Source organism: Megascapheus bottae, chromosome 13 (assembly GCF_031878675.1).
Source record: "Megascapheus bottae isolate mThoBot1 chromosome 13, mThoBot2.hap1, whole genome shotgun sequence".
In the NCBI taxonomy this organism is placed as follows: domain Eukaryota; kingdom Metazoa; phylum Chordata; class Mammalia; order Rodentia; family Geomyidae; genus Megascapheus; species Megascapheus bottae.
The window spans coordinates 32,501,652-32,529,628 of record NC_143521.1 but is presented as its reverse complement, the minus strand read 5'-3'; the positions used below and the strand labels follow the sequence as shown (position 1 = coordinate 32,529,628).

Sequence of the window (27,977 nt, the reverse complement as noted above, 5' to 3'; positions counted from 1 at the left end):
CTCACAGCTTTAAATACTATCTTTATGGCCTTTAAAATAGATTGATGTTATCAGTCATTCTCCACTATAAAAGACAATCTCAGTACTATGTCCTTCCACAGTACAATCCAATTAAAGCACTATTCATACTTCAAAAAAAAATGCTTTTTCAGAGAGGGAGGAAAAGAATCACTAAAGAACATACACTACTATTTTTAAAAAGAAATTTCTGTTGGGGCCGAGAGTTTGGCCTAGTGGTAGAGTGCTTGCCTAGCATGCACAAAGACCCAGGTTGAATGCCTCAGTACCACATACACAGAAAAGGCCAGAAGTGGTGCTTTATCTCAAGTGGTGGAGCTCTAGCCTTGAGAAAGCCCAAGAACAGTGCTCAGGCACTGAGCTCAAGCCCAGCAATGGCAACAACAACAACAAAAATCTGTTTACTAAGAAGAATCTTGTGGTGCCTGAGAAAAATTCATAGACCTTTTACTAAATTTTTATGTTTTTATTTTGGGGGTTGTTGCTGTTATTGTTTTTGTTTTGGGGATTTTTTTGGTGCTGGTCCCAGAGCTTGAAATTAGGACTGTGCTTGAGCATTTTTGCCTAAGACTAGTAGTGCTCTACCACTTAAGCCACAGCTCCACTTCCGGCTTTTTGATGTTAACCATATTTCTCTGTTCCCAGACACTAAGTTCCTATTTCTCATTAGGTATCGTTTAATCAGTCATCTAAAATGCCTCCTCATTTACTGTCCTCCACTGTTATAAGTTACCATGATCTTAGCACAAGCATTTATGATTTCAAATTTTATAGATATTTCTATTTGGTCCTGCAGTCCTCTAATGTTCCTTTTTGCAGTTCTGGGGTTTGAACCCAAGGCCTCTCATGTGCTAAGCAAGCACTTTACCACTTGAGCTATGCACCCTAGTCCAAATCCTCACCCCACTTTTTTTAGCCAGTATCTTGCTATGATAGTTGCCATGATACTCCAGGCTGGCATGGAGTTTTTGACTGCTTTGCTTTAGCCTAACCTTCAAGTATGCACCTGAATGGCCTCCTCTTACAGTAGCCACATTGCTGTCTCTTCCTAAAACTCAGTTGTAATGATGATGCTACCTTAATTGAAAGTTTTCTGAGACTACTTATCCAAATTTTTGAATACATGTTTTATCATTTGTTTCTCCACAAATTTAACGTTTTTCTCTAGCCATTTTCTATTTCTTAGTGTATCTTCACTAAGTCTTTTGTGACTTACTCTTTGCCTTCCTCTGTCAGTCTATGTGTTTACAGAGAAAAACAAAGAAAAGCACTGTAATTTCTTTTAAAAAAAATTTTGTTAGTGTATGCGGTTCTAGGGATTGCACTCAGGGTTTGGGTGCTGTCCCTGAGTTTTTATGCTCAAAGCTTATGTTCTACCTCTTGAGTCCCAGCTTCACTTCTGGCTTTTTAAGGTGGTTAAATGGAAATGTGAGTCTCACAGATCTTTTTGCTTATGCTAGATATGAACTGAGATCCTTAGATCTCAGCCTCCTAATTAGCTAGGATTATAGGCATTTGCCACTGGCATCCAGAAAAAAAAAAAACACTTATTTTTTATATTGAGTGCAAATCACATGATTTTATACTATATAACAGGATAGGAGATATTACGGATTTCATAATAAACTTGTATAAGCAATCTTTTGAAGTGGTTATTATATTAACTGTGGTTAATATAATGAAAATCTTTCGTGGTTTAAAATGATGCCTATAATTAGATTAAGTATAGGAAGGATTTTAAAAAGTTAACATTACTTCAAGTGAAAGATTTTAGTCCTGCAATGGTTTCAAATGCCACCAATGAAAAATTTTTGTTTTTTTTTAATTGCTATTATAAAGGTGATATACAGAGAGATTAGAGTTAAGTAAGTCAAATTATGAGTACATTTCTTTTTTGGACAATGTCACCCTGTCCCTGGATCTCCTGGTTTTTCCCTCCAGTCCGTATTTGTTTGTTTTTCGTAACCCAGGCAGGCCTTCTTTTGTGATCCTCCTGCTTTAGCTTCTGAGGGTTAGAATTACAGGAGTATACCACCATGCCTCACTTGCATTTTATAGCTGTGTCAGATGTTATTACAGCTTTTAGTTAGATGTTTTGATGCCTTTTTTAAAAATCAGGCATCTGCAACTAATGTGTCGACTTTGTTTGCTGTTCCAGCCTCTAAGATTCTTTGAGACTCCTTGCATAGCACAGTAACTCTGAACAAATAAATATCAACAGACTTCGGCATCTTTTTATGATATGTATGGTATTTCTCATTTTAAAGGCTCATTTTCCTTTCTTCTTTTCCCTTCAAAAGTTTTTCTTTCATCCCCAATGTCTACAAAGCTTACAGAATTTAAAAAAAAAAAAAATCCCCACAAGTGCTTTATTCGGCTATGAATGTCCCCTATAGACAATGAGCTGAACTCTTGGTCTCCAGCTGGTGGTGTTACTTTGGGATTGAGAGGTAGGGCTAGCTGGCAGGCAGGTTACTGAAGCTGGCCCTGGAAGATTATACCTGGTCCCAATTCCCTTCCTCTTTCTACACTTCCTATGTTAAATGAGGTAAAAAAAAAAACCTCTTGTGCCAAGGCTCCTCCCAAATGATGTTCTGCCCCAGCACACAGGGCCAAGTGACAGGAGTAAACTTTCTGAAACTGTGAGCACAATAAATCCTTCCTTGCATAAGTTGTTTATGTCAGGAATTTTGTCAGAGCAGTGCCAAAGTAACTAACACAATGAGATGCCACGGCTTGCTAGCTAGCACATCCTTCTTCTCAAAAGGCCTGGATTTCTATAGAGCTACCTGCTCTCATTTTGACAGTTAACAGTGAGTAGAAGAGCCGTGCAGTGGTTTTAATACAGGTCTACAAATTCTCTGATGCACCTCCTTCCAGACAAGGAGGAGCTGTGGCCCCTCCCTTCCCAGGGCTGGTTCTGGGGAAACCTTCAGAGACTGCAACAGAAGTGAGGATGACTTCGGAAGCATATCAGAAAAGGCCACAAGGGTCTCCAGAGACACCATTCTGAAGCCCCAGGGCTTCCTTGGGAATCCTGCTTCTCTGAGGCCACCCTGTGGAGAGACTACAAGAAGAGAACTCTCAACCGACAGGAGACCCAGCTGACTAATGCCTCCTGGTCAAGCCCAAACCAGTTATGCGAGTAGCCCCAAGTGAGAACCCCCAGCCTGCAGGAGCCCAGGCAGACCCCTGCAATGTAAGCAATATAAACTACTTTATGCTTTAGTAAACCAGATGCTAGAATAAGCAGGCTAGGAAGCATATTGCTTTAAAACTTATTTTATGGATGGGTGCTGGTGGCTTACATCTGTAATCCTAGCTACTCAGGAGGCTAAGATCTGGAGGATTTCAGCTCCAAGCCAGCCCTGTCAGGAAACTCCATGAGCCTCTTATTTTCAATTAACAACTAAAAAACTACATGTGGCACTGGCGCTGTGGCTCAAAGTGTTAGAGCAAGTGTCCCTTGAGCAAAAGCTCAGGGACAGTGCCCAGGCCCAGAGTTCAAGCTTCATGACCAAAAAAAAAAGGGGCCAGAAGTTTGGCCTAGTGGTTAAAGTGCTTGCCTAGCATGCATGAAGACCCAGGTTTGATTCCTTGGTACCACATACAGAAAAAAGCCGGAAGTGGTGCTGAGGCTCAAGTGGTAGAGCTCTAGCCTTGAGAAAGTCCGAGGACAGTACTCAGGCCCTGAGCTCAAGCCCAGGACTGGCAAAAAAAAAAAAAAAAAAAAACTTATTTTTATTCACATTTGTTAATATTTTGTGGAGATTAAAAATCATATGTGAATCCATAATCTTTTTTCTTGATATAGAAAGAGTTAGATTTGGGGGTTTTATCAAAGATCATTTTGTTAACTTTAGTTAAATGATAACGGGGGTCAGGAGCATGCCCCAGTGGTAGCATTCAGGAAGCCCTGGGTTCAATTCCTCAGTACTGCATACACAGAAAATCCAGAAGTGGTGATGTGGCTCAAGTGGTAGGGTGCTAGCCTTGAGAAAGCCCAAGGACAGTGCCCAGGCTCTAAATTCAAGCCCCAGGACTGGCCAAAAAAAAGGAAAAATAATGAAACAAGATGATAAAACAATTCATAAGTCTTGAATTCTAATAGGTTTTTGTTTTTGTTTAAGCCCTGCTTCTGCTACCTTGAATTTACATTGCTTCCACAATGTCATCAAAACAAAGGGGTGACACTGTTTGAAAATCAAAATTAACATCTGTATTAATATTTCATAGATAAGTCCTGTCAAAGGCAAGCCTTAGTACTGTTTGCTTATTAAATCCTCTTAAAGAGGATTTCAAGAAAATTCATTGCTTTAAAATACTTAACATAAAGAAAGCTCTCTATGAGTGCTCACTTATTTAAAGTATCAGGCATCAAATTATAATCTGGCATCCATTCCTCCTCCTTTAGGAATAGGACTGAGAAAAGAGTACCAACACCTACCTAAAAATTAATTTCCCAGCTTTCCTTGTAGCTGGCCAAGATAACATGACATAGTTCTGGCCAACAGCCATTCTGGGTAGGGGACATGTGGGTCCCTGGCCTGGATCTCTTTCCTCTTCCTGACAAAACACTACAACTGCCCAGATTTGGGTCTCAGCCCTGGCCTGCTGGCCTCTATCCAAAATTTGGAAGCAGATGTTTATATTATTCAAATACACACAGACAGACACACCATGCTGCATCAGCTGGGTGTCCAGCACTGACTGACCTAAGTAGTTGAGATGTACCAACCAACACAACATTCGAAGCATCTAGCCTTCATGGAGCCAGCACAATAGAGATAACAGGTAAACTATTAGGTATGTAAAGACAGCTATGAAAGAGAAAGTAGAAAGGACTCATGAGTGGGACAAGGGGAGAATAGCCCAGCCATGGGGAACTGTCTACAGACTCTGAAAGACACCTGGCACATTAAAGCAACAAACTGTTCAACAGGTGAGCAAGGAAATGGTAGGAAAAGGGGTTGGAGAGATGATGAGTACCCACTCAGGCAGAAGCTACCAACAGCTGCACTTGGAAAAGTGCAGAGCCACAGTGGAGTTCGATAGAAAATCATGTAAGCTGACAACCATTTTAAAGGGTTACTCTGGGGCCAAGAGTGTAGCCTCATGGCAGAGTACTAGGTTTGATTCCTCAGTACCATATACACAGAAAAAGCCAGAAGTGGTGTTCTCAGCGCTAGCCCTGAGAAAACCCAAGGACAGTGCTCAGGCCCTGAATTCAGGCCCAGGACTGGCAAATAAGAAGAAAAAAAAAAAACTCCACTCTGAGGGGTGGAGTTGCCTAACAAGCAGAGGGGCCTCAGTTCAAACACTAGTACTAACAAGAAATAAATTAAACAAACAGTCATTGTAGCTACTGTTCTGAGAACTGAGGAGGGAAGGAAAAAGAAAAATCCAGAATCAGGAGATCTCTAGTGAGCAGGCTATTAGTGACTTGAAGTGTTACCAAAACTCATATCTGAGCATGAGAAATTGTTTTTTGATTCAGTTGGCTCTGCTAGCTCTGTTCCCTGGAAACCATACAGGCAGAATGTCAACTGTGTTACCAGGCAACCCGGCTTAGGGTAAAAGTGATCCACTTGTCTTGACAAAGGGACTGGGAGGAGCTATTAAATACCTTGTAAGTGGTCAGAACTCTGAGCTCCACCTAATAGGATGATCCAGTAATGAGATATACCATGTACAGATTCTGGAAGCTACACTCACAGGCTGGTATATGGCCTACAAGCCATATACCTGGGGCACGCTGGCTCCAGACTCATCCAGGCAAGCTTACAGCTCTCCTCAGCTGAAAGTGGAAGAAGCCATTAGTTTGTAGACTGTTTTGTGTCTGTGTGTGGACTGCCACAAGGATCCACAGAAGAAAGGAGAAGAATGTTTCTGCTTGTAAACTATTTGCTGCCCCAGATCCTCCTAAGTGAAGCTGGTGTGGAACTTGGCCTGTGTCTGCTGAGTCCTCAGCAGAAAACTCCCTAGGTGTGTGTTGCTCTATTGTACTAAGCCAGACAGGCAATGGGAGTGACAGGGGCAGGAATGGCAGCAGTAGAAAGAATATAAAGCCGCCTATAAGTTTAGTTTAAAAGAGGAAGCCCAGGCTGGGAGTTTGGCCTAGTGTTAGAGTGCTTGCCTAACATGCACGAAGACTTGGGTTCCATTCCTCAGTACCACATACATAGAAAAAAAGCCAGAAGTGGTGCTGAGGCTCAAGTGGTAGATCTACGCGCTAGCCTTGAGAAAGTCCAAGGACAGTGCTCAGGCCCTGAGCTCAAGCCTAGGACTGGGGGGAAGCCCTTCTAATGAATAGCAGCAGAAATATGTCAGAGAAAAACAGGGATAGCTGTAAGATTTCTGACCTCAAAAACTAAAAAGATGGGCGTAAAACTGCAGGAGCACAGAGCTAGAGTTGAGTTCCCCTTTCGATGATTCCGAGTTGAGGGTTTTTCATCACGTTGCCAGGTATCATGTGCTCCCAAGGCAACTTCCAGAGAGGAGTGTACTTTCAAAACTGAATAAAAGGAAGGGGAGGGGAAGTGGGAAAAAAACATGGGCAGGGATAAAAACGCCAGACAAGAAACATTCTGGATAAGAAAAGTACTTACAATCTTATGTATCTAACTATAATCCCTCCATACATCACTTTGACAATAAAATTAAACCAAAAGAAAAAAAAAAAAAAAAGAACTGAATGAAAGCTGAGCACCAGTGTCTCACACCTGTAAACCCAGAACTCAGGAGGCTTGAGATTTGAGGATCACAGTTCAAAGCCAGCCCAGGCAAGTTTGTAAGATTCCTATCTTCACTAAAAACAAACAAACAAATAAATAAAGCCAGAAGTGGAGCTGTGGTTCAGGTGGTAGGATGCTAGCTCTGAGCACAAAAACTAAAGGACAGCACCCAGGCCCCCATTATGAAACCAGACCCCCAGCAAGCTTCCTTATGGGTCACCATGTCTAAATCAACCACTGCCAAGGAGATTAGAGCAAATGCAAATGACTTCAAGCTAAATAACAAGATTCCCTCTCCAAGCTGAGGAAGAGTCCAGAAAGCTTATGACTACTAAATTTCTCAACAAATCTGCTCTATAAGGAATGACCATTCAGTGTCCACCAAAAAGGACCAGAGGAAACTGGAGCTGTGCCTCAAGTGACAGTACCATCCCTGAAGGGAAGAACTAAGAGGCTCTGAGTTTAAGCCCCAATACTGCCTGATGCACAAATCCCACACACAAACCTGTTTCAAAGAGGCCAAGACCATATCAAGAAAAAGACAGGTAACAGGGAAGGAGTATCAAGTAAGATCAGGAGTGACATGATCAATAAAATGAGAGGAAATGGCATACCCTTGCTTCCTGAAAAGGAAAAATCACAATGAACTCTATAAAACATCACAATTACCAAGAAAGGAACATTCTTAAATTGTGTGATGTGGGGTTGGGGGGGGGGAGGGAGGGAAGCAAGAATCCAATTTAAAAATTAAAATCAACTGTAGAAGACAAAGCAGTGCCTGAAAAACTGCCAAAGGAAAATAATTTTGGCCTAGGCTTTTATATATAAATGACTGATCAAACTAGACTAAGTGTCCTATAACAAAATCAGGATGAAAATCAATGAAGTTTAACAGGAGCTACACAGGAAACAGTGGAAATGATCCAAGAGTAAGAATGGAAAAGTCCCAGGAAGACAGTTGGGAAGAGGATGAGACAATAATGTATCCTATTAAATCAGAAAATTGGTGAACTCCATAAAAAGAAAAATGGAACAGATTCAGTTCAAAAGACAGGATAATTAAGTAGCTGGCTTAATGACAAAAGGCAGTTCCTTTTTGTTTTTGGTTGGTCATGGGCCTGGGCGCTGTCCCTGAGCTCTTCAGTTCAAAGCTAGCATTCTACCACGTGAGCCACAGTCCACCTCTGGTTTTCTAGTGCTTGATTGGAGATAAGAGTCTCATGGACTTTAGTGCCTGCGCTGGTTTTGAACCTCAATCCTTAGATCTTAGCCTTCCAAGTAAGTAGGATTACAGGCGTGAGCCACCAGAGCCCAGCAGAAGGTTCCTTTCTCATTAAAAGAGAAACAGATACTCCAGCAAAATGCTGCTGATTGTACAACAGCAGACTTTCCTCCCTTATTTTTTCCTCACTCTATGAATCAGGTGAAATACATGCACCCTTGGACCAATCATTAGGCCCTCCTTTGCCAGTGATTGCTTTCTAGGTTGACGAGCACCCTGGTTCAGACCAAAGAAAAACACAGGAAAGTTACCTGAAGGTCTTCTTTCATAAAAGGAGATGAACTTACTATAGGGGATATTCTTTGACAGTGATAGATTTGAATAAGGATAGTATTATGGCACACAAGGAAATGCATGGATTGTTCACATCCAAAAGGTGAGAGGAAGAAGGTTAACTGAGATTCTCCAGCTGATCACTTCACCCAAGATGGCTTCAACTTCTTTTATGAGACAATGTCTCACTATGTAGAACAGGCTGGCCTTAAACTCACCATCCTTCCCTATCTCAGTCACTGAAGTACTAGAATGCCAGTTGGCTTTGGATTTCTGAAGACAGCCTTGGTAAATGATGGCGGCAGAATTCTGGCTATCACAGAGCTTCTCTAAGGTTCACCTTGACTAGAAGGCTGACTGGTGCTGGCAAGCATTACCAGTCCAAGCCTGCTTCTTCCTCCTTTCACTTCTGCAATAATTATACTTGTCTCAGCCACTACTTCTTGGAGAATACAACCCAGGACAATTAATAACATTAAATTTCTTGAGTTGAACCATTGTTCTACGATCACTTGAAAAAAGCCTTTCTTGTAATGATAGGTGGCAAAATATTTAAAAGTCCTATTATCACTTTTGGCAGCAAGGCAGCTGGCGCAGTGAGGGAGCGTGTTTCTGGGGTGTAGCAGGCGGCTGACTTTGTCGAGCAGTTCTGCTCCTACTGGGAGAGGGAAAAGCCATGGAAGGCCCCTATAGAATTCATCCTGCACTACCTGGACCTGTCTGACAGCGGCAGCCACCTGCACTAGTTGCTGTCCCGCTCCATGGCCCGGGCCAACCACCTCTTCCTGGAACACAGTTACAATAAAGCCCTTCTAGACAGGTGATAGAAATGGCTGACGAGACTGAAGCGGAAGATCTGCCACAATTTACAACCAGAAGTGAATTAATGAAAATGCACCAAAGTTAAGGCACAAGATGTATCACCTTTCCATCAATGCAGCAAGCAGAGAGGAGGCCAGGTAATGAAGTATGGCAGCTCTCAGGATTCCTGTATTGCCAACCTATGCAGGCAATCAGTCTATATGGGCCTTTAAAAGTCTACATTCCTCATGTAGTTATTGTTGCAAGAAGTGTGCATGGAGGGCTGGGAATTTGGCCTAGTGGTAGAGTGCTTGCCTAGCATGCATGAAGACCCGGGTTCGATTCCTCAGTACCATATACATAGAAAAAAAGCCAGAAATGGTGCTGAGGCTCAAGTGGTAAAGCTCTAGCCTTGAGAAAAGTCCAAGGACAGTGCTCAGGCCCTGGCAAAAAAAAAAAAAAAAAAAAAAGTGTGCATGGATATGTATATTTATGTACTTCTAAATCACCTACTTCAGCACTGTGCAAGCAGACTTTGTTTAAAAATGCTCCCTTTAGGGCGGGGAGTTTGGCCTAGTGGTAGAGTGCTTGCCTAACATGCACGAAGACCTGGGTTTGATTCCTTGGTACCACATATATAGAAAAAGCTGGAAATGGTGCTGTGGCTCAAGCAGTAGAGCTCTAGCGTTGAGGAAAGCACAAGGACAGTGCTCAGGCCCCCAGTTCAGTCCCCAGGACTGGCAAAAAAAAAAAGCCCCCTTTTTTGAGGTTGATGTAATAATTTGGATTTTTCAACAGTTTACCTATGTAATTGGGTTTCTTTGTTTTGTTTTGTTTTTTCTTGGCCTTTTTGTTCCCTGCTGAGACAAACCAGATCCATTGTACCATATGCCTACTCTACAGCAATACATACTTAGCTTCTTGTAGGGAATAAGAATCAGTCATAGGCCTGAGCTGCCATGAGCTAGATCATAGAAAGAGGCAGCCTACAGAAAAGCACTTGGCCTTAATTCTGAAAATTACTGAGGAATGGGGATGTAAGCTCAAGGGCAGATCACTTACTTACCAAGGATGTTCTGGGTTCTATTCCCCAGACTGCAGATAATAAGTAAATGAAGTTCACTGATAGGAAACTCATTTGGCCAGTCTTCCAGGAAGCTGAATAATCCTCACATTGTCCTTGTGTCTGGATCTTCCAGACTTCAAGTGTCTTGTGTGTATTCTCCCAAGAAATACTGTGTACAATCTTGCTATGCTGCAAATTTGGGATTTTTAATATTCCCCTGTAAATGTGTGCATTCCTTGCTGCCTTGGTGCTCTCACCATTAAGTCTGTACCTTTAGGTGCAAGCAGCAGGAGGGGCTTCATTACCAGCGCTGGTCTACCTATTACAACAGGACCCCTCACTGTAAGTCCCAAGCTTTAGTACAGGAAACTGGTAAATGAGACTGTGGTACCTAGCTTAGCTTAATCTGTTGGTGACTATAGGGATAAGCTAGCCAATGGAAGTAAGGAGCAGGGCTGGTTGGGCAGACATGGATTGCGCTTATTCATGGCTGAAGATGAAGGCCAGAGGCAGCATGCCTCACAGGGGCTAGCTACTCTGTGCAACCTCTCATTATTTTCTCCCTAGTAACAAAAAGGAGAGACGCAGTGAAGTCAGGATCTCCCATCTGTAACCTCAGATCTGTTTCTCTCCCATCAGAATACCATAGAGCATTATGGCAAGGATTAAAATAGCAAATGTTGAGTGCCAACCACAGTTTGAGTGTTAGCCACATCTGTTCCTCAAATGCAACCTTACTTTTTTCCATTGTGATCATTTATAAATTCGTGAGGCTTAAAACATTTTGCTATAAAATGAAAAATAAAACATTAATGTCTAATTCACCTTTGTCCACAGGTATCTCATGGAAAATTTCCTGTCTATGACAAAACCCCAATAAAGTATGATTTTCATGGCAAAAAAAAAGTCCTATTATCTAAAATTTTCTCACAGAAGATTCACCAAGCTGGAGCCTGGGAGCTCAGTCACACCTATAAGCCTGGTAAGGTAAACAGTTCAACAGTCTGTTGAATGTAATGAGAAACAAAAACAACCAAATTGACAGGGAGGGGACAGGCAAGAAAGTCATGGTTCTGATGTGGGGGAAAAACTGACAAAAGGAAAAGAATTCATTTGACTCTGATATTAGGAATAACTTCCTGTTTTATTGTCATGGATTATAAAAAGACATATAACCACCACCTTACCCCAAAAAGAATGGCCAAGACTCTGAACTCAGACAATGACAGTTGCTGGCAGGGTTGTGGAGAAAAAGGAACCCTACTACACTGCTGGTGGGAACATAAACTAGTTCAGCCACTCTGGAAAGCAGTGTAGAGGTTTCTTAAAGAACTGAAAATAGACCTTCCCTACAATCCCGCCATACCATTTCTGGGCATCTACCCTGAACATAATAACCCAAGATATGATAAGGACACCTGCTCAGCTATGTTCATCTCTGCACTATTCACAATAGCCAGGCGATGGAAACAATCCAGATGTCCTACTGCAGATGAATGGATATATAGACAATGGAATTCTACATAGCCAACAGACAAGATAAAATAATGGCATTTGCAGGGAAGTGGATGAATCTAGAGCAAATCATGTTGAGTGAGACAAGTCAAGACCTAAGGAACAAAAGGCGCACGGTATCCTTAATATGTGGCTATTAAATCCAAAGAGTACAAGAGCAAGGACTCAATATCTGCATACCCAATGGTATGGACATGGTAATGGAAATATAAACATAAGTATATAGACATAAAAACCTATGACTCTATAGACATAATGTTTTATTTCATAAATTAATGTTTCTATGACATACAAACCCTTAGCCTAATTTTGATTAAGTTCTAAGTGATTGTAAATAGAGATTCCCTTCTTGAACACTTGTTTGTTAAACTTGTCATTTAAAATATGATGTAAAAATCAACATTAATAAATTCTTTAATTAAAAAAGACATATAACCCACGCTCATTACTCCACAATATTTGCATAGTTAAAAAGACAGGATCCAAATAATAATAAAGCTCCAGAGACTCCATTAAAGCTTTAAGAACACAAAGAAAGCTGAGAGCCTGTGGCTCACACCTGTAATCCTAGCTATTCAGGAGACTGCAATCTATGGATCAAAATTCAAAGCCAACTCTGGTAGGAAAAAAACCATAAGACTCTTATCTCCAATTAACCACTAAAAAGCTGGAAGTAGAGCTGTGGCTCAAATGGCAGAAGCCTAGCCAACGCTCAAGAACAGTCCCTAGACTCTAAAAGAATACGCAAGAGCTTGTCAGTAAGGTACAAGGGAGAGAAATTACAGAGTTTCAAGGGTGAATTCACCTGCAGACTAGAAACTTCTATATATATTCCATCTGACTCATTTTTTAAAGTTTATACTGAGATAATTCACCATAAAAATAATCAATTCATTCACCATTTTAACTGAGTTTATCTTACTGAATAGCAAAAGTTCTTATTATTGTAGAATAACTCGTTTATTAGATATGTCTTACAAATATTTTATCTTGTATTGTAGGTTGTACTTTCACCTTAATGCCCTTTGAAGCACAAATGTTTTTAGTTCTAGTGAAATTAAACTTACCTATGGACTATTTTGTTTCTTGGGGTTTTGGTGTCTTAGTCAAGAAGATTCAGTGTGACCCAGGGTCACTACATTTATCCACATTTTCTTCTAAGAATTTTAGTTTCATCTCTTATATTTAACTCTATCATCCACTTGCACTTAATTTTTGTGTATGGAGTTAAGAAGGGGATCAAATTTATTCTACTGATATGGATATCCAGTTGTCTCCGCACTATTTTTTAAAGACTATTGTTAGAAAGAAAGACAGACAATTGTTGCCCTCACTGAATTGTCTTGGCACCCTTTTTAAAAAAGATAGGGCTGGGAGTTTGGCCTAGTGGTAGAGTGCTTGCCTAGCATGCACGAAGACCCGGGTTCAATTCTCCAGTACCACATACATAGAAAAAAGCCGGAAGTGGTGCTGAGGCTCAAGTGGTAGAGCTCTAGCCTTGAGAAAGTCCAAGGACAGGGTTCATGTCCTGAGCTCAAGCCCAGGACTGGCAAAAAAAAAAAGATAGATAGATGTGTACATATATATAATATATATATACAAACTATATACACATATATACACACACACATCAATATATACATCATGAACCATAAATGTAAGTAAGGATACATTTCTGGACTTTCAAAACTATTTAATTGGTATTTACTGAGGCTCGTTTTTGTTTGTTTGTTTTTGCTTACTTTAAGTAAAACTATTTATTCCTGAATGAACTTCTAGATTGCTTCCAACCAAACAGGGTACAGAATGATTTGATCTCATATATATATACCCCTTAGTAAGATTGCTAGTTTTTTTTTAAAGTCTTTGAGGAACTTTTATAATATTTTCCAAAATGACTACTTTACATTCCCACCAGCAGTGAACAACAGTTCCTCCTTCTCTGTATCCTCACCAGCATTTATTATGTTTTTGGAAGGAGCCCACTGAATGGAATTATCTCCTTTCTGGTTTTGTTATCCATGGTTTGAAGTATTTGCTTGAATACCTGTTCTCATTTCTTGGGAATATGCCTAAGAGTAGAATATCTGGGAAACATAATTGTATATTTAACTATTTTGTTTAAGGAATGATTAAGTCTTTCCCCCAGCTGCTATACCATTCTATATTTCCACAAGCAGTACCATGCGGGTTCCAGTTTTTCCATGTGGTTACTGACATACTATTTTCTGTTTTATAAATGTTGAAATGTTACCTCTAGCTCAGAATAGTATACAATATGCTCAATCATATACATATTATGTATAATACAGAATAATGGAAGATTATATATAGTGCTGTCTTTCCTCCCCCTCCTATTAGTCTACACTGTGATTCTGTGAACCTGCTAGAAGTTATATTACCTTTTGACCAGATCAAATTTATTACAATAACCAACAAATCAAGGACCAGAAGTATGGCTCAAATAGTGCAATGCCAGCTGGGTGCTAGAAAGCCATACAAAAGCTTGAAGCTGCTAGGCACCGGCGCCTCATGCCTGCAATCCTAGCTAATTGGGAGGCTGAGATCAAAGGATTGAGGTTCAAAGCCAGCCCAAGCAGGAAAGTCTCCAATAAACTACTCAGAAAAAAGTTGGAAGTAGAACTGTGGCTCAAATGGTAAGAGTGCTAGCCTTGAGCAAAAAGTTCAGGAATAGCACCCAAGCTGAGTTCAAATCCCAGGACTGGCAGGGAAAAAAAAAAAAAACCTCAGGACTCTGTGTTCAAGCCTTGTACCAGCAGCAACAACAACAAGGTCTGTATTCAATCCAATCACGTTGCTCCTGTGGTTTCTGAGCCCATGAATGGATAGACTTCACATCCATCAAAACATCATGTGAGCCCTCGCCGACCACTGCATTCACTTCATCACAAAAGGATACGTGATGAATTATAGCATATTGCTGGAAATTTTTATCTAGATGTTACCAATTGTATTCACTGACAACTTTTTTTTCCTCCAGTCATGGGGCTTTAACTCAGGGTCTGGGCACTGTTTTGGAGCTCTTTTTCCTCAAGACTCATATTCTATCACGTGACCAATAGCACCACTTTCACCTTTTTCTGTGATTAATTGGAGATAAGAGTCTCTGGGACTTTCCTGACTAGGCTGCCTTCTAACCTTGATCCTCAGATCTCAGTCTCCAGAGTAGCGAGGATTACAGGCAAGAGCAACCAACTCACCGACCTTTAAAAGTGTTATTCAACTAATTGTGTGATTGGTTATCTAGCCAACATTATCCCCATTGTTCAACAAGGGATACTGTAAAATCTGAGGCTGAATCCAGTTATATGTCTTGGGCATTCGCGCCTCTATGAAGAAGCGAGTTAGTCTAACTTAATTGTCTTTACACAGCCCATGTGATACTTCCATTTGAAAACATAATCATTGGCAGGTGTGGTAGCTCATGCCTATAATCCTAGCTACTCAGGAGGCTGAGATCTGAAGATCAAGATTCAAAGCCAGCCCAGGCACTATAGTCCATGAGACTCTCCAATTAACCACCAGAAAATCGGAAGTGACACTGTGGCTCAAGGGGTAGGGCGGTAGCCTTGAGTTGAAGAGCTCAGGGACAGCACTCAGGCCCAGAGTTCAAGTTCTACGACAGATCAAAAAAAAAAAAAAGAAAGAAAGAAAATGTAATCATAGTCAGTGTTTTGGGTAAATAATGACGCAAATTATACTACCTTTCAAAACAAAGACAGATTTTGTTAATAATATTAAAATAAAACAGTAACTAACAAAAAACAATAAAAAGTAATACAGATCAAAGCAACCCAAGGAACTAAGGTAATGCACATGACCTCTCTAAAATAAAGACAAATGTATCATTCACTTACTGTAGCTGAAGTTTATAAATTTATTTAAACCTACAAATTTATCTCAACCATAAAGAATTCAATTAAAAAATGCCTTTAGGCTTAAAAAATACAACGAACCTAGAAAACTGTACTTCTGTTAGTATACACTTACTGAAACAATTCTTCCAGTTCCTAGCTCAAATACCCTTTCTATAGAAAGCCTTCAAAGATTGTTCTGATCTTAAATAACATCTCTACTTTTCATCCATGAAACCTACCACTGTAACTCCCACTGACAGTCCTAATGTTTCCTGTTCTTTACTGGTAAACAGCTTAATGATTTATTAATTGCCCAACACCAAATTCTACAGGGTACAACTCCTTCCATTCTTTTATTTCATTACAACCAGCAATGCTCATGAGCCAGAAAGCATACATGTCAGGCCTCTAAAGAGTTAAAGTGAAAATTATCTGAGCTTCTGCAAATATACAAAGTGTCTGGCTCACAGAAGAACCAAAGGTGAATAACTGAAAGGAAGTAAGATCAGTGTGAATCCCCCAAAAGAGATAGCGCCAGGCATAATTCCAACACAGAGACAGAAGAGAAACAAACCAAAACACAGAGGTGACAGAAAAAGTGGAAGGAGTGGGACTATGGGATTGAAGGAAAAAAAGGCCATCTTTCTGAAATAAATAAATAAAATAAACTAGGAAGTAGGTGGAACAGGTTGTGTTAAGAAGAAAACATTTAGAACCTGACACGTATTACAGAAGCACTAAATCCTTATGATTGTTATAACTAGCTATCACAAGTTTTTGCACTTAACACCAATTTATCTGGAGACCAGAATTCCAAAGTGGGTCTTACTAGGCTAAAATTCCAGTGTCAGTAGAGCCATGTGTCTTTTTGGAAGTTCCTTTCCTCCTTCTCTAGTATATATAGGCTGCTCCTGGAAACTATGGCCTATTTCCTTCTCAAGCCACTCTTGCTGATTTCTGCCTCTTCTGCCTCCTGATTCAACTTTCCCAAGTGATCACATTAGACCCAACTACTGATCTAAAATAACCTCATATTAAGGTCTGCTGATAAGCAATTTTAATTCTACTGGCACCTTCTTTCCTTTTTGCCAGGTAACATAATTTCCACAGGCCCAAGGAATTATGATGTTGATATCTTGGGAAAGTAGGAGATTACTGTTTACTGAAACACAATGTGTGGTGCTTCATTTACAGAGAGTTACTGTGTTTTACTTACATAAGGAATCTGAGGCTACTTGTGGCACTCTCATAGACTTCAATGCAAAATAACAAGTTGACAGTATAGATATTACTGTAAATGTTTGTGGAATTGAACCAACGGAACCAGGATTCAGATGACAGCACTGCTTCCATTGTCTATTTCTAAAGTTCTCATTACCTTGGGGGTGGGCAGGAAGAGGAACAGAGAACCAAAACAAAACCAGCCTCAAAAAAAAAGCTACAATCCACTTACGTTTTGGTATATGAAGAGGACATATGTTAAGAAACAAAGCTAATAATTACAGGTAAAAAGATCAGGTATCAGATATAACTGTCTGAACCCATATATTCTGCCTGGTGGTGTGACTGTATAAGGAGAGGGAGGCATTGTAAAGGTAGACAATTGAAGTCCTTCTGAATGGGGTTCGTGTCCTATCCAAAGACACAGGGAGCAACTGAGTTCTTTTCACCAAGTAAGATACAAAAAGTGCAAAATCTGCATCCAGGAAGGGGCCCTCACCACAACTTGATCATGAAGGCACTCTGTTCTCAGACTTCTAAGCCTCTAAAAGTACAGGACACACATTGCTGTTTACAAACCGTGGTACTTTGTTTCAGTAGCCCAAACTGCCTAACACACTCTGATGTAATAAACTAGGTTAGATGTTATGTATAAGCCCTGTCAGCCATATCTGAATGAATCCTCAGTGGTGGTGAATTTGCCCATGATCGAGTGTATGGGTTCAATCCCACCACCAAAGAAAAGTCTCTGCAAGAATGTCTGCGTGTCTACTTTTTAGCCTTGTACCAACATGTGATATATCTAGGAATAAAAGCCTAAGTTCATAAGAAGAGGAACCATCAGAGAACTAAGTTTTGATGACTCTAGCTCCATGGTCCTTAATGAAGAGTCACCTTTATTCATACTTGGTAAGAAATCCAAGACTGGGAGACTGAGTTCAAGTTTTAGAACTGGCCCAAAAAACAAAACCCTAACATACAACATGAGAAACACAGTTGATAACAGCACACTGAACCAGTTATTGACACAAAGGAGAAAATGGTTGTGTGAGATAAAGGATATGTCCGTTTGTTCCATTCTCAAATGTTTTCCTCTTCAGTATATGCCTTAAAATACAAAAAAATTTAAGTAAATAATTTCTTTACCAAATGAAAAATGAGATCCTACAAGGTGTTCAACAGAAAAAAGTAAAACAATAAAGAAATAGCTGGTTGAAACTCTACCCAATATTTAAAGTAAACTAAAAATTTGGTATTGCTAAGAATATTAATGTATTGCTAAGAATATTAATGTAAAACTATACTCTAAGTTGTATCAACACAAACAGAAATGAGTGGCTACAAAGGTAATTTCTCTCAAATAAAACATTAGCATAAACTGGGTGCTGATGTAATTCTAGCTACCAATAGGCAGAGATCTGAGGATCACAGTTCAAAGCCAGCATGGGCAGGAAAGTCCATGAGAGTCTAATGTCCAATTAACTACCAGAAAACCGGAAATGGCACTGAGGCTCTATGCAGTAGAATACTAGCCTTGAGCATGAATTCAGGGACAATGCCCAGGCCTTGGGTTTAAGCCCCACAACCAGCAAGAAAAAATTAGCATAAACAGTTTTATATATAAGTACCTCTGAGGTAAAGCACCTGCCTAGCAAGCATAAAGCACTGAACTGAAACCCCAATGCTACCAAATATTTTTAAGTGAATTTTAAAAATTTTAAATAACAGACACATTTCATTATTTTAAATTCATCCTTGTAGTCTTTAAGGCCTTTAATTTCTGCTCCTTGAATTTGACATATTCCAATGTGTTCAAGTATCCTGGCATGTGTGCAGAGGGTTTATGATGGCTCTTGCAAGAAGTAGAATATCAAGTCATTGAAAAAGGAAGAAGAGAATGCATGGTTTGTGCCTGTAATCCAAGTACTCAGGAATCTGAGTGAGAGCTAGAGGATCTTAGTTCTAAGCTAGCTTGGGCAGAGAAGTCCAAAGACTTCTGGAAGTTGGTTTGTAGACCAGAGCTCCAGCAGAGCAAGCAAGTGTAAGGCCCTGAGTTCAAACTCTCTAGTACTAGAAAAAAGAAGGGGGTGGGGAGGAGAGGGGAGGAAGAGGGAAAAGGGAGGAGGGGGGAAGAGGAGGAGGAGAAAGAAGGAGGACTAGAGTATGACTCAGTGGCAGAGCATTTGGTTACTTAGCATGCATGAAGTCTGGATTCAATTCCCAACATACACACAAGGAGGAAGAAATAAAAGTTATTCTCTGTGCACTTAAGTTAGACTTAATAGGACAGTAATTACACAGGTCAAGAACTCAGAGAAAGTTAAACATCCACAAGATAATTATACCACCTGTTCACCACCCCTGAAATCAATCCGGAAGCTCCACCGACTTGTTAACAGTTCAAAACCTGGAAAGAAACAAAGGCAACACAACAAGGTCCTAGCACCAGAGCTCTGTGTATAACAAGTCTGTGGTTCCTCACCCCAAATTGTCTGTCACCTCTCTCCACCAAGTCACAGCATTCTGTACTCCGAACATGAAATTAGAAAGGAGAGCCTTCTGCAGGCAGGTGTAATGAAGACAAAGAAAAATATAACTGCTAACAGTAAAGTAATAACAAACCAACCCCCAAAACCAGATACAATTTAGAAAGGCATCATTTCCTTGACAAATAAAATATGGTGGTTTGTACACCATACTAATGGTTGGGATTTCTTCTGTAAATAAACTGTTAAACTCATTAACATTCTAAACACACAAATGGAACCCAACTGAACTATTATTTTCCCCCCCTGGAAATACAGACTGCATAATCTATCTAAAGTTTTAAATGGAAAACTCCTAAATTAATGCACATAAGAAGGGTACCATGAAATAAAAAGCAAAACAAGGAATCTTGATGATCTGAAATATGGCATTAAATCCATTCAGGCAACAAGAAATACGGATGAATATTTTACAATCTAAAAAACAAAAAAAATGGCTACTGCAGTAAGTAACAAAATATTCCTTTTTCATTGACCTTAGACATCAAAACAAAACCCCACATCTTAACCTCTTCAGAAGTTTGAATGCTATGAAGTACAGATGAATCTTAAACTGCTGTTTTCCAACAATGAGATGCAGTGGGTAAAAAAGAAAAAAAAAAATCAGGTGGCAGACCCTGTGGAGAGCAATAAAACACCAGCAATGAATTGTCAGGCTTGATCAAAAATGGTCACTCAAAATTGTAAAAGAAAAAAAAAAAGACCAGAAAAAATTAATCTACAATCAGTATAGAAAATTACAAAAGAGACAAACATAATGTGCATCCTGTACCACTTTAAAAGACAGAACATGCAAGGACTTATATTAATAAGGAGCCAATTAGTTTAGCTTTTATTTTAATATGCTAGAAAAGGGCTAACAGAAGTATTTTTGGTCATTATCAGGCAATATCAAAAAGCATGCACTAAAGGCCTAGAAGGCATGGTCCTATCATGTGCATGAGCAGCACAAGTTCATTTTGATCAACCTAAGTAGAAAAGCAGCCAATCAGAGAATTGTAGCCTACAGAGAATTGTAACCTATAGAACCTGCAGATGGGATCAGCTGATAAACCAAAACTTGACTGACAACTAAATGGAGTTAAAGGATTACAAAAATGTGAGAAATTAGAGGGCAAAAGAATGAGAGAGAAAAGATGCTAAATCCTTGGTGTCACAACCATACAGGAAGCAAGCCATCTTCAAGACTCCAATCCCCACTATTTAACCACAGGCCAAGCTCTGTAATTACAGTGCAAGATGGCTGAAGTGCTGTTTTCCTGTGGTGTTATCTATCATCTTACTATGTTCAAGTCTTGCCTGAAGTCTATCACTGGATGCTAGGACTGAGGTCAATTTAGCTGCCTTCAATTTCCGGTAAATTTGGTTCATTATCAGGGAAGTCAGGGATTAAATATATCTTCTGAGTTGGCCTCATAGAAAGGTTACATTTTGAAGCACTTTTTAATCAAATACAAGGACTTCAACAATTAAAGGGATTAAAACTTACTAAGTACTTTTAGCCTTTTTTTTTTGGTCAGGCGTGGGGCCTGAACACTGGATCTGGGTGTTGTCCCTGAGCTCTTCAGCTCAAGCCTACCACCCTACCCCTTGAACCACAGCACCACTTCTGGTTTTCTGAGGGAGATAAGTGTTGCTCAGACTTTAGTGCCCGGGCTTTGCACCACGATCCTCAGATCTCAGTCCCCTGAGTAGTATGAACCCCCACGCCCGGCTACTTCTAGCTTCTTTTAAAGTGCTGCCCTTTAAGTGCAGTCAGTAGAATGTGAAATAATTGTTGACTTTCAGTTTCCTAATGATTAAATAAGTACAAAGAATTATCAAAATAAGAGTAATTTTCCAAGGGCAAAAAGTTTTTTTCCCATTACTTTGCAGGCTAATGTAGAATAAGATTTAGATAAATTTTTCTTAGAAGAATCTTTCTGTGACCTAGAGGCAAGGCTCAAGTGGTAGCACACCAGCCTTGGCGAGAAAAAAGTCTGAAGGGAGTTTGAGGCACAGATTTTAAGCCCCAAGTACTAGCACAAAAATTAATTAAAAGAGAAGGGCAGGGCTGGAAGTACGGCCTAGTGATCGAGTGTTTGCCTAGCATTCACGAAACCTTGGGTTCAAGTCATTGGTACTACATACACAGAAAAAGCCGGAAATAGTGCTGTGGCTCAAGTGGTACAGAACTAGCTTTAAGAAAGCTCAAGAACAATGCCCAGGCCTTGAGTTCAAGTCCCAGGACCGGCAAAAGAAAGAGGGGAAGGAGGCGGGAAGGAGGAAGGAGGAAGAAGATTGGGAGAAAGGCAGGAGGAAGGAGCAAGGCAGTGGGAAGAAAATCTTTCTACAGTTGAACTGCATATCATGAAAGCTCCTAAGATTCATGAGAGGAATACACATTGATCAAAGTGTTAGTTTTCATTTATGTGAAATGTCTAGAATAGACAAAGGTACTGAGACAACATGTGGTTGCTTCAGCTAAAGGCTGAAAGACAGAATTGGGATTATTTATGTGAAGTTCTGGAATACAGTAAAAAAAAAATAACCACTGAATTATTTATCTTAAATAGGTAAATAGTATGATGTGTGAATTTTATTTCAGGAAAGCTGTTACTTAAGGCTGTTTAACTGTTCACAAAACTCAGACATGAGCAACCCTAGCTACACAGGAGGCTGAGATCTGAGGATCAAAGCCAGCCCTGACACTGTAAAGACCATGAGACGCTTATCTCCAATTAACCACTAGAAAACCAGAAATGGTGCTGTGGCTCAAGGGGTAGGGCAGTAGCCTTTGAGCTGAAGCCAAGCCCAGAGTTCAAACCCCACAACCGACCAAAAAAATAGTACTACAACATGAAATTTGCAGCATTCTTAGCAAACACCACAGGCCCCACCATGGGTCACTCTTGCCATGACCTGGGAAGCCCACCACTAACATCACATGGTCCCTTTTGTTTACAATTCCATTTCTTTCAAATGGGGCTCTGTGAATGTGATGGTGAGAGGGATCCATTTTATAAAAGCTAGAAATATTTAATACTGAATTATAATACAAATGTTTTTTTCAAGTTACTTTGCATAACAACAAAAAGAACCAGCATAAATCCTGGAAAAGGTTTTATTTACTATTTGAGCTGGAAGGAATGTGTTACTACTCTATGAGCAACACATGAACTGCATGCTATTTGGATAACATGTATGAAGTGTCAGGAAGACACCCCTAATGTCTGCAGGATTTCAGGAACATTCTGCCCCACAAGGCACAGAATTGTCTGTACTTTTTTTAAAAAATTTAGGGCTTACGGGTTCAACAGCTCTGTGGCACACCTGAACCCACGTCCTGTGGCAGGCCAGGTGGTTTGCTAGGATTACTTGGGAGAGGCTATTCAAAGCTGTAAACAAGCAGGGGAATAATAGACTTAGTCACTTCATCCTCAAGGCCTCCTTGGGTACACTCAGTCAGTGCCATACCCCCCAATTTGCTCTTCAATGGAGAATATTTTTTTTTGGCTGATTAGGCCACCTGGCAGGCTGCAGCTGGGCTGGCTACCAGGAGCCTCTGGAAACCCTTTTTCTCCAAGGGACTAGCTTAAAGAGAAGCATCTAGCTCATCTCACCTCCTACACCAGTCTAAACCATAGCCTCCCTATTCCAAGGAGCAATCCACAGTTAGGAGTCCGAGTTCCGAGTGATTTGGCAGGGAACAAACCTGTATTTTTCCCTTGGGAAACTGAGAGGGGTGTGCTGGCAATTTCGAAGCAAATTTTAACTTTTTCTCTAGAGATAAGAAATTTAAAAAAAAATTATTCTTGAACTTGCTCCAAAAATACTTCATGGTAAAGACAGGTAAATATGTTCCAGTATACTAGAGCTTGGATCAACTTTTTAAAAGATTTTAAAGTATACATTTTTAATTCAAACATTCTGGAGGCAGCCCTGTATCCAAACTAAACTAAATTAGGCTAAAGAGCCTGGACAAGTCAAAAACAAGTAAGTGTATAAAAATCACTATTTTATCCATCCCAAGAAGCACAATTTACTAATTTAAATGTTCAAATATTAATTTATGTGCAGTGATTATATATAGAGAATCTCTTCTTGAATACTTGTTAAACATGACATTTTAAATAAGATGTAAAAATCAATGTTAAGAAAATCTTAAAAAAAGATTTTAAAAAATGTTCAAATATGAAGAGATAGTATAAAACTGTCCTAAACACAAAAGCACAAAAACTGGAAGGCAAAAAGTCAAACATTAACAATTGTTACAATACAATCAATGGTGCTAGGAGATTCTCTTAATTTCTAAATTACATTTTTCCTTTTTATCAATATTCTACAATGAGCACGGGAAACTTCACTAATACAAATTTCCCTCCAAAGTAAACTAAACTTTTTGCAATTTGGATTTGGAGTTTCTCTACAGTTCACGGTTTATACAAAATTGGTGGGCTAACAAAACTGCTCAAACATTTTTAGGTAACAGTAAAAATGCTCCCAACTTCTCTTGCCCAATTTTGCCAAACCCCACAATCTAACGAAGGGAATTATAGATGGTCACTATGCCAACAGAGAGGCCATGCCGTGTACTAGAAATGTTTTGTAGAAGCAAAAGAGATAACCACTTCTGATAGGGAGACCAGAGGAAGAACTTGCAGCTGAGGTGACATTTATATAGGGTGGAGGACAGATGGGTAACAATAGTTAAAGTCAGAGCACACTCTCTGATCTCCCCAAAGGGAAAAATATTTTATAGATAAAAATAGCTCAAGGAGGGAACATATGCCCAGTCTACTTCTCAATACATGATAAGTAGTTTTTCAAATACAGAAGCCATGAAAACCTTCCCCTGTCCCCTCTTTAGGTTTGTTGTTGTTAGTTTTTCTCCTTTCATCCCAATGTTCTTTACCATTTTGGCATGAATCCTGTGTCACTATAAACTCTGCACTGATCACAGCTCTGAGACACCTACTCACTTTTTTTCCTAAGGATAAGAATTCTGATTATATCCATTGAATTGTATGTTGGAAAGCAAGACTGTCATCAAATTTCTACTTTATCTCCCCATAATACTCCTGACAAATGGGTACTTAACAGATGTTGCTGAAAGATTAAGCCTGGTTCTAATAAATGATAACAAATCATCATCATCATCATCATCATCATCATCATCATCATCATCAAAGGTATCTGTGCAGCAAATAGTACAAGATTAAATCACAATTTTATGCACCAACAAAGAGCATCTAGATTGTATATATTCTTCCCACAACGAACTAATCTTTATTCAAATTTTTATTAACAACAACAAAAAACCCATTGGGAGAGATGAGGTAGGGGTATCTCTGGAGTACAAGGCTTGACTAGCAGTCCTAAGGCCCCACCACCCTATATTTATTGGATATTTTAGAAAGGTCCAAAGAGACATACAGAATCCACACAGAAGTACTGGACAGGGCGGGAGTTTGGCCTAGTGGTAGAGTGCTTGCCTAGCATGCACAAAGACCAGGGTTCCATTCCTTGGTACCACATACATAGAAAAAAGCCAGAAGTGGTGCTGAGGCTCAAGTGGTAGAACTCTAATCTTGAGAAAGGTCAGTGCTCAGGCTCAAGCTCCAGGACTGGCAAAAAAATTAAAAAAAAAAAAATATTGGACTGTCCATGTTCGGCTCCCAAGTGTCTCAAGGCCCAAATCAAAACAACGTGTTGGAAATCTGTGTACACGTGTACACATACACACATAACACACACACAATGTTTAAATGGGAAACACACACAAAAAAAAAATATCTTGTTTAGGAAATATGGCCTCAATATTTTAAAGGTAATTAACTATTACTGAACATTGTCTTTTCATGATCTTTCAAAAATTCAGAAATCCTCTTCTCTACTGTTTAAATAAGCTGGTAATAAAAGATGGAAATTTTGAAGTTGTCTTAACATCTTTCTGGAATAAAATGAATAAAAAGAGTATCCCTAGATATTCAACTGTTATTTTTATCCCAGAAGAATCCAAAAGAAAAAAAAAAGAGAAATATAGAATGCAACATTGCCACCTATCATCAAGATGATCGTGTTTTTCTGTCTTCACTTCCTAACTTATTCTGTGGAAGAATAGAACTATCTTTCAATCATTATTATCTAAAACTGGCTTTCAATTTTCCAAGTATAGCTTCTGTGTTACTTCTGGGCCTTGGAACTTGCAATGTTCCACATTACTCAGAAGTTACTGGACAGGGAGTTAATAAACACACTTTAAAAGTTAGTATTACTTAAAAAAGAGAAAAATTTGCTGGAACTTGTGATTCAACAAAACTCAGACTTGTAAAATAATTCGACAAAACACTATAACTCATGAGTGGAAGGGGAAAAAAAAAAGAATGGAATGCTATTTTTTGATAACAAGTAGCAAGAAAAGCCTACAGAATAACACACCCAGTGCTACTTTGTTTATAAGGTCGTAACTTACACAGGCAAGCATCCCACAAAGACTAAGGAAAGAATCTGTCAAAAATGACTACTGATGAAAACATTCCCTGCTAAAGAAGGACTCTAACAAGGAATGTGCCGTTTTTAACTATGGCTTCTTTAACAAGTATTGACAAGTACTGCACCAAGTGATAACGTTTAAACTGAAAAGACATTTGTTCCTCCAGCTATACAAGTTGTTTTGGATACCTACAATTTCCCTAACTCAAACATTCCTTATTTAAAAAAAAACAAACAAACTTTATTTTCATCACTAGTCTGTGTTTTTCCCGGATCCTATAAACCCTGGCAAGCTGCTTAGTTGTTTTACGAAGACACCCCCCCCATCGCCCCCAGAACCCACACATCCTTCCAACTGTCTCAGCTACAGTCCACAATCAAAGGAAAGCAAATTCAGTGCGTTCCCCTCAACAACACACATTCCCCAAGACCCCTTTATTTAGTTTTTTATTTATTCTTTTAAAATCGTGGCCTGGGAGAGGTTAAGGATCCCACGTAATCTTGTCTCCTAGTTCTTGTGCAAAATCCACGCGAAAGAAATGCAATGTGCGAGGTGGCGAGAAAGCAAAGACCATCGGCAACCAAGCATCGCTGCGTCCGTGCCCTCGGCCCCCTCCAGACCCAAGGAGCCGAGGCTCTGCCCAAACAACCTGCCGCCCGGAACCAACAACTTCCACTCAACCGCACACACACGCGCGCGCACACACGCACACACACACACACGCAAAAGTTGCGAGGAGGAGCTCGGGCTCTTCCAGCATGCCGGTGCGGGTGCGGGCGAGGAGCCGCCAACGCGCCCTGCAGGCCGGACCCGCCTGCGGGCGGTGGCCCCGGCGTCGTCGGCAGGGCCGACCCCGGCTCCGGAAGGCTCCGGGCACGGGGGTGCAGCCGCCGGCCCAGGGCGGCGCGGGCACAACGCCCGGGTCCGCACCCCTCCCCACGGCCGCGGGCAGTGGGCGGAGAGACCGGAGCGAAGGGAAAGGCGGACAATGCAGGGCCGGGCTGGGCGGCTGGGCAGGCGACCTCCGCGGCGCTCGGCGGATTCCCCACCCGGGCCGCCCGCCGCCCCGCTTAAGTTTGCTCGCAGCCTCAGCGCTCGGTCCCCAGGCCGGTGAACTAGGATGTGGCCGCCGACCTCCCCGCCGCGCTCCGCCAGCGCCTCCCCGCAGCCGGGCGGTTCCCGCGAGCCCAGCCCGGCGCGCAGGCAGGCGGGCGCGCGAGGGGAGCGGGGCGCGCGAGGAGGCGGCGGCGCGCACTCAGCGGAACCGGGAGCGCGGCGAGGACCGGGCGCGGGAGGGGAAGGCGGTGTGAGGGGTGCCCGGCGCGCGGCGCTCCTCGAAGGCTCGCCGCGGCTCCCACGGGTTTTCGGTTGATCCCGGGGCTACGCTGGGTGTCCGTTAGGAGTCTCCGCCCGGGCGGCGCGACTGGCCCGCCGACCCGGCCCGCCTCTCTCCTCCAGCCGAGCGAGGGCCGGCGACCTCGACTCCCACCGCGCCCGGGGCCGCGGGGCGGCGGGCAGCCCAGCGCCGGGCCGCGGGCTGGAAGGGAAAGTGAAAAGAAGCGCCTTTCCCCAGGCGACACCTACCCGACCCCAGTCCAAGTGCAGCCGCCTGGCTTCTCCAGCGCCGCCGGTCCCCGCCCTCGGGCCCCAGGCTCCGTTCTCTTGACAATGGCGCGTCCCCTTTAAGGAATAATCCGATCGGAACCGATCCGTGGTTAAACCTCCCTCCGACTCGGATTTTAACCGGATTTCTCCCTCGCCCTCTCTCCCTCTCCTAGAACCCGACGGGCGCCGGCGGTGCTACGAGCTCTTCCCACCCCTTCCCTGCCCCGCCCACCCCGTCGCGCCTCTCATTGGTGCAAAGCCCTACCACAGGAACAGCAGTCTTCACCCACCATTGGCCATCCCACCCGCCACTCAGAAGTTACCCCGCCCTCTCCCCGCCCCCTTCTCCGGGTTGGCCCTACCTCTAATCACTCTGGGTTCTCTCCTCGAACGTAGCTTTGGAAAACTGGCAGTCAAGGCTCATCCTCCCGCCTCCGGAAAGCGAACTTTATTTTGATTGGTGGAAGGACATCTTCCTGTGCACCTGATTGGGCAAGGAGGAGACTGGTGTGCACGCCCCTTGTCCATTATTGCTTTACCTTCACCGGTTTGAGAAAGACAGT

At 41.4% G+C, this 27,977-nt stretch overlaps 1 protein-coding gene and 1 pseudogene across 1 annotated transcript in view; one reads left to right on the top strand and one right to left on the bottom strand.

Annotated features, from left to right (window-relative positions):
- The window catches only part of Fryl (FRY like transcription coactivator), a 219,448-nt gene extending 191,837 nt beyond the window's left edge, over positions 1 to 27,611 (bottom strand). The window contains exon 1 of the mRNA XM_090343158.1: positions 27,394 to 27,611. The gene's annotated coding sequence lies outside the window, so the exon portion shown is untranslated. The remainder of the gene's footprint in view (positions 1 to 27,393) is intronic.
- LOC150055783 (XRN2 binding domain-containing protein 1 pseudogene) lies at positions 8,841 to 9,666 on the top strand (annotated as a pseudogene).
- Positions 27,612 to 27,977: the final 366 nt, after the last annotated feature.